General features: G+C 35.9%; 1 long non-coding RNA gene across 4 annotated transcripts in view; it reads right to left on the bottom strand.

Moving 5' to 3' along the window:
* The window catches only part of LOC141380553 (uncharacterized), an 80667-nt gene that overhangs the window by 38551 nt on the left and 34616 nt on the right, over nt 1-7500 (bottom strand). For all 4 annotated transcript variants that reach the window (XR_012398706.1, XR_012398705.1, XR_012398703.1 and 1 more), the window contains one exon: nt 1082-1206. This is a non-coding gene — a long non-coding RNA (uncharacterized lncRNA). The remainder of the gene's footprint in view (nt 1-1081; nt 1207-7500) is intronic.

The raw sequence follows: 7500 nt of genomic DNA, 5'->3' as shown, positions 1-7500 counted from the left end.
GTTCTCACGTAAAGCCGCTGGAGGCCGCTGTCGAGCGACCGTCTATCCGACTGACTGAATGACTAATCAATTGACTGGGCGGCCAGCCAATCGGTCGACCCACCCTGCTCCTCCTCCTTCCCTAAACCAAAGCAATGATTTACAAAAGCCGTCCAGAAAAAAGAAATTCCTTGTCTGATTTTGACCGCATTTTCGGATTTCACAGCATTCACGCCCGGTTATGAACTGTTTCGCTTTATTTTTTTGATTCTGTTTTTTTCTGGAACCATTTTTCCCCGGACTCGAACCCGGTCATCTCGGCCAGCTCCCCTCCGGGTCTCCGCTCCGCCGACGTAACTCAACGAGCTATCCGGACAAACTGGTTGCAGCGAGAAAGCCCTCCACACAGAGGTGAGCAATCAGCCGGCGAGCACAAAGATAAGTGGCGTCACACCGCCTCGTAGCGTTCGCTTGAAAAAACGAAATGCAGCCATACGTACTTCGGCCACGTAAATCACGGCCTCCAGAAAGGTCTGCGGGGCTTTTTCAGAATGAGCTTGGGTTGAAATTTTTGGTGGACAAAAATTCGGTGCATCACTAATATCAACACACTTTGTTGCACATTTCTGCTGTGTGATTGGCTCTTAGATCAATTTAGAGTAAAAAAGTCTAGAGCTTACATTGTTATTGACATCAATTTTATTGCGATTCGATATAATATTGTTTATTGGCCCAGCTCTACATTCGTATCAACCTTACATTTGCTATAAATCCATCCTACCTCTTTAAACAAGCAATTCAATCAATCACCCAAGATAATCAATTAAGTAGCCTGAACACTTTAAGTAACCTGAAGCGGCTTTAAACAGAGGCCCGCTGTGAGAGTCTGAAGACGAATCTTCCAGCAACTTCCGCTTCTCTTTTAACTCCACAAACCTGGAGCTTTCATATCCAGACTCACAGCAACTCAGGCAGAAAATTGATGTGAGCCATTGAAACGTTGACCCTTTGACTGACCATTTAGAGCCGCTTTATGGCCGTCGTTACAGCCGGACTAACAGTTCCAGAGTCTGATTGGTAAAAAGCGGATATTAAGACAAACCTGTAGGCCAAAAAAGCGCAGTCCATTCTTCCTCCAAGTGGGAGGTTTGAAGGCCGGAGCTGCTAATTAGCTTCAGGAAACGTGTTCACATGTGTCGACTGAAGGCCGGAGCGCAGATTTACACACTGAAACACACAGAAAAGGACATGAGCGTTTATCTTTAGATACTGGAGATCAAGACTTTTATTGTGGAGGCAATCAAAATTTAGGGGAGAGCAGGAATGAAAGAACTATTTTTCATAAAAACCTCAATTTTAAAAGATAATGTTTTAGCAGAACTATATATTTTCGCTTTGGTTACTAACTCACAGCAGTGGTCTATCAAAATCAGGTGCTATTTTGTATCAATGTAGAACAACTCTAATATAATTTCACTTTAAACACAAGTTGCACATTGTTACTTTTGACCCCATCAGCGGGGGATGAAAGTAACACACAAGTAACAACAATATTTGCTAAATCTACTGGCTTAATCTGGTTTATTTAAAAAATATCTGACTACGACCTTGTTAATGTTCGCTGCAAACATATGTTGTCCTTTATTTTTGTAAAAATATCATCTGTTTTAAAAGCAATGCAACAATGTAAAATGCTAAAATCTACTACAATTTTGGAATTTTTTTTATTATTATTGGCAATACGCATTAATAAAAAAACCCCATCTGAATTCAAACAGGGCGACGCAGTGGTTCAGTGGTAGCGCTGTCGCCTCATAGCAAAAAGGTCGCTGGTTCGAGCCTCAGCTGGTTCAGTTGGCATTTCTGTGTGGAGTTTACATGTTTACAAGCAGTCAGTGCTTTTTAAAACACTGTTGGTTGGGTTTAGGGAAGGGGGAGGGTGGGTTAGGCGATTGGTCAGTCAGTCAGTCATTCAGTCAGTCAGTCAGTCATTTAGTCAGTTGACAGCGACCTCTGGTGCATTACGCGAGAACAGCAGATGTGAATGGCTCTCGCAAGAGAAATTTGAGATCTGAAAAAGAGTACACAGCGACCTCTGGTGGATTCGCGAAAAAAAAAAAACTGCAAAGAAACGTAGCGCCTAGGACGTAATTTGCTCTCTGCAGAAATGTATATAGGGTACGTAATCAGAATGAGCCTGGGTTGAATTTTTAAGTTCAAACTATTTTTTTCAATTGTCTATGGAAAAATTAACCTAATTAAGCCTTTAGCACCATGCATTTTAGAATTCTAAACATGAGCCATGTCTCATGTCAGAGGCTGCATCCTCCAAAGGATGCGTTTGAAGTACGCTGCATCATTGCAGCACGATGAAGGTTGTCTCATTTCCAAAAACATTTAAAGGCTCCTTCAAATGCAGTCTTCAAATGCATCCCTCGTTTCCCAGGTAATAAAGGATACAACTGGTGGATCCTTTGCTGCCTCAAACATCCCAAGATTCTTTGCGTGCTGATAAACAAACTGGTAAACAAACTAGTCCAGAATATCAGCCGCTATCCTCTACTTTACTCATATCAGAAGATAAACTCTACTGTTCTGTGACTTGTCTTAGAGTTCAAACTCATATATGATTTTATTTCCACCTAAACAAAAACAACAAAAAAAAAAACCTTAGGTCAGAAGTGCACTAAAATGTAACTTGAAATCAAATTAAGAAAGTGTGCTATGAGTAGACGGTCTGATCAACACAGAAATAACGTCTAATCATGCAATGTGAAAGTCAGGCCAATCATGTGAAAGTTAACATCTGAAAGTTAAGCCACAGCCAATGAAAACGCTTGTATGCTAATGGCTGAATTTTAATTTATATTAGTTTTATTTTGCTTGGATATCTAAACATATGTTAAAAAACTAAAAGAGGGTGAAATGTCTTACTAAAAAGGGATTTTATAGAAAGTTTAAGTTTTTATGTGTACATGTATGGATCAAAGGAATATATATTTCCAGCTTCTGTAAACTTTGTTTTGCCATCAGATCGCCTAAAATAAGTTTTAAAATCCCTGTGAATTTTTATTTTTTTACAAATGTTATTACTGCTTAATAACAGCAGCTGTTACGGTTGCCTGTTGAAGAGATCTGTCCTCTGTAGGCTAGATCATCTCATTTCAAAACGCACACTGGTGTGTTCATATTCATATTCATTATACAGGTCAATTTTACATTGTACTGTTACGCACTATTATGTTTTTCTTTTCTTTTTCATTATCTTATAACATATTTTAGCACATTTTTGTCTGTTTTATCTATTTTTTATTTTTATTTTTATTATTTGTTTTCATTTTCATACACTTGTCTCTTTTATTCTTGTTTATGTAAAGCACTTTGAATTGCCACTGTGTATAAAATGTGCTATAGAAATAAACTTGCCTTGCCTTGCTGTTTTTTGGGAGTATGCTGCAGTATTTTGCACAGTCGTTGTATTTGCACTGTCTGTATTTTGCACTGTCATTGTATTTGCACTACCTGTATTTTGTACTGTCTGCAGCCAGCACCTAAGCTTTTCACTCATCATAGCACACGTGCTGCTGATGACGCGACAATAAAAGGGATTTGATTTGATTTAATTTGGTGCCGCAAGTCGGCGGCTGTCCGTGGTGCACAGCTACGACTCAGGACACTGTTCATATTTCTGGCGTGCCACAGAGCGCCATCTGAATAGTTTCATTTTAAATAAAATGCAAATGTACACGTTTGATATGCGATACTTCAACTGCAACACACCATTTCAAGGTGCATCCAGTGTGCAACCCGCTTCAGGACACTGTTCATATTTGTGCACATTGTTGCATGGAAACATAGCTGTGAAAAATAACAGCAAGATTAGCACTAGAAATGACCCAGTTGAACTCTAATAGTGTTATTGTGAGGCCTGAAGTATACAGTAAAGTCAAAATTATTAATTTAATTAATTTATTTGATATATTTACCAAATGGTGTTTAATAAAGCAAGGAATTTTTCACAGTATTTCCTATAATATTTTTTTCTTTTTTAAATATTTCCCAAATGATGTTTAACTGAGCAAGGAAATTTTCACAGTATGTCTGATAATATTTTTTCTTCTGGAGAAAGTCTTATTTGTTTTATTTCAGCTAGAATAAAAGCAGCTTTACATTTTTTAAACACCATTTTAAGGTCAATATTATTATCCCCTTTAAGCTATATATATATATATATATATATATATATATATATATATATATATATATATATATATATATATATATATATATATATATATATATATATATATATATATATTTGATAATCTACAGAACAAACCATCATTATACAATAACTTGCCTAAATACCCTAACTTGCCTAATTAACCCGGTTAAGCCTTTAAATGTGACATTAAGCTGAATACTAGTGTCTTGGAAAAATATCTAGTCAAATAATATTTACTGTCATCATGGCAAAGATCAAATAAATCAGTTATTAGAAATGAGTTATTAAAACTATTATGATTAGAAATGTGTTGAAAAAATGTAAACAGAAATTGGGAAAAAAATATACAGGGGGGCTAATAATTCTGACTTCCGGTGTGAGGTGTTTTAGACAATCTGCTCTGTTTATCTCCCGCACTTATCACACAAAAGACGACTGTATGCAAGCAAACACAATGAGTGATTGAACGCATTCCTGCTGGGTGTTGAGTTACGAGCGGGCCCTGTTTAATAGATGAAATCTGGCTCTGCCTTCAGCATCTTGTCCATTAGGAAGAATTGGGGTGGCGTTTTGAGGGGAAATGGAGGAACGCCTATGAATGTTTTAGACAGGTGGAAATGGTCAAGAGAAGCTCGGGTGACTTTTGGACAGGTCGAATGTTCTCAAAGCGACTGCATAATTCACCACAGCACAAAGAATGACGACGAACGAGTGTCAAAACACGTGCATTCACACAAGGGAGTGCGCAAGGAGGAGATTCAAACACATTGAACGGGTGGATCAATATAATGAGAATAATAGGAGACATTAAAAGAAGAAAATAAAACAAGTGCATGCGGAAGTTACAATTTTATTCAACACATTTCTGAACATAATAGTTTTACTAACTCATTTCTAATAACTGATTTATCTTATCTTTGCCATGATGACTGTAAATAATATTTGACTATATATTTTTCAAGACACTTCTATACAGAATAAAGTGAAATTTTAAGGCTTAACTGGGTTACTAGGCAGGTTGGGGTAATTGGGCAAGTTATTGTATAATGATGGTTTGTTCTGTAGACTATCAAATATATATATATATATATATATATATATATATATATATATATATATATATATATATATATATATATATATATATATATATATATATATATATAGCTTAAAGGGGCTTATAATATTAACCTGAAAATGGTGTTTAAAAAATTTAAAACTGCTTTTATTCTAGCTGAAATAAAACAAATAAGACTGTCTCCAGAAGAAAAAAATATTATCAGACATACTGTGAAAATTTCCTTGCTCTGTTAAACATAATTTGGGAAATATTTAAAAAAGAAAAAAGAAAAAAGATAAAAATATCATATGTTTTAAAAGCAATGCAACAATGTAAAATGCTAAAATCTTCTACAATTTTGGAATTTTTTTTATTATTATTGGCAATACGCATTAATAAAAAAACCCCATCTGAATTCAAACAGGGAGGCGCAGGGTAGCGCTGTCGCCTCATAGCAAAAAGGTCGCTGGTTCGAGCCTCAGCTGGTTCAGTTGGCATTTCTGTGTGGAGTTTACATGTTTACATGCAGTCAGTGCTTTTTAAAACACTGTTGGTTGGGTTTAGGGAAGGGGGAGGGTGGGTTAGTCGATTGGTCAGTCAGTCAGTCAGTCAGTCAGTCAGTCAGTCAGTCAGTCAGTCAGTCGACAGCGACCTCTGGTGCATAACGCGAGAACAGCAGACGTGAATGGCTCTCGCAAGAGAAATTTGAGATCTGAAAAAGAGTACACAGCAACCTCTGGTGGATTCGCGAAAAAAAAAAACTGCAAAGAAACGAAGCGCCTGGGACGTAATTTGCTCTCTGCAGAAATGTATATAGGGTACATAATCAGAATGAGCCTGGGTTAAATTTTTAAGTTCAAACTATTTTTTTTTAATTGTCTATGGAAATAATAACCTAATTAAGCCTTTAGCATCATGCATTTTAGAATTCTAAACATGAGCCATGTCTCATGTCAGAGGCTGCATCCTCCAAAGGATGCGTTTGAAGTACGCTGCATCATTGCAGCACGATGAAGGTTGTCTCATTTTTATTCAACACATTTCTGAACATAATAGTTTTACCAACTCATTTCTAATAACTGATTTATCTTATCTTTGCCATGACGACTGTAAATAATATTTGACTATATATTTTTCAAGACACTTCTATACAGAATAAAGTGACATTTTAAGGCTTAACTGGGTTACTAGGCAGGTTAGGGTAATTGGGCAAGTTATTGTATAATGATGGTTTGTTCTGTAGACTATCAAATATATATATATAGCTTAAAGGGGCTAATAATATTAACCTGAAAATGGTGTTTAAAAAATTTAAAACTGCTTTTATTCTAGCTGAAATAAAACAAATAAGACTGTCTCCAGAAGAAAAAAATATTATCAGACATACTGTGAAAATTTCCTTGCTCTGTTAAACATAATTTGGGAAATATTTAAAAAAGCAAAAAAAAGCAAAGGGGGGCTAATACTTCTGACTTCACTTGTGTATATTCATTCATTCATTTTCTTTCCCATTCAGTCCTTTTATTAATCCAGGGCCACAGCGGAATGAACCACCAACTTGAAGCAAGTTTTTACGCAGCGGATGCCCTTCCAGCCGCAACCCATGTTTGGGAAACATCCACACACACATCCACACACTCACTCATACTACGGACAATTTAGCCTACCCAATTCAACTGTACTGCATGTCTCTGGACTGTGAAGGAAACCGGAGCACCCGGAGGAAACCCACGCGAATGCAGGGAGAACATGCAAACTCCACACAGAAACGCCAACTGAGCCGAGACTCGAACCAGCGACCCAGCGACCTTCTTGCTGTCAGGCAATCTACTGCACCACTGCTTTGCCAGTGGATTAAAGGGATTCACATGTAACATAAAATTAAATTGTATTAAATTGAATAAAATTGCATAAGGAGAGCAACATGTAAAAAAATTATTAAAATAATGACAATTTAAACAAATAAATAAATAAAAGAAAATAAATAATATTAAATATAATAAATAATAAAGTAATGAAAAACAAACAAAATAAAATAAAATCTGCATGAGTAGAAACTGAAACTGCTGTGAAGGAGTGAATCTATATATAATCAAATATATAAAAATAAATAAATAAATGTACAAAGTACTATTTAAAAATTAATTTAATTAATGCAAAATAAAATAAGATAATAATGAATAAAATCCACATGTATGTGAAATAAAAGGAGCAAATCTATATATAATTAAATATC

This window comes from Danio rerio, chromosome 23 (genome assembly GCF_049306965.1).
Source record: "Danio rerio strain Tuebingen ecotype United States chromosome 23, GRCz12tu, whole genome shotgun sequence".
Classification (NCBI taxonomy): Eukaryota; Metazoa; Chordata; class Actinopteri; order Cypriniformes; family Danionidae; genus Danio; species Danio rerio.
Note: the sequence above shows the minus strand (reverse complement) of the source record. Positions and strands in the feature narration are given on the sequence as shown.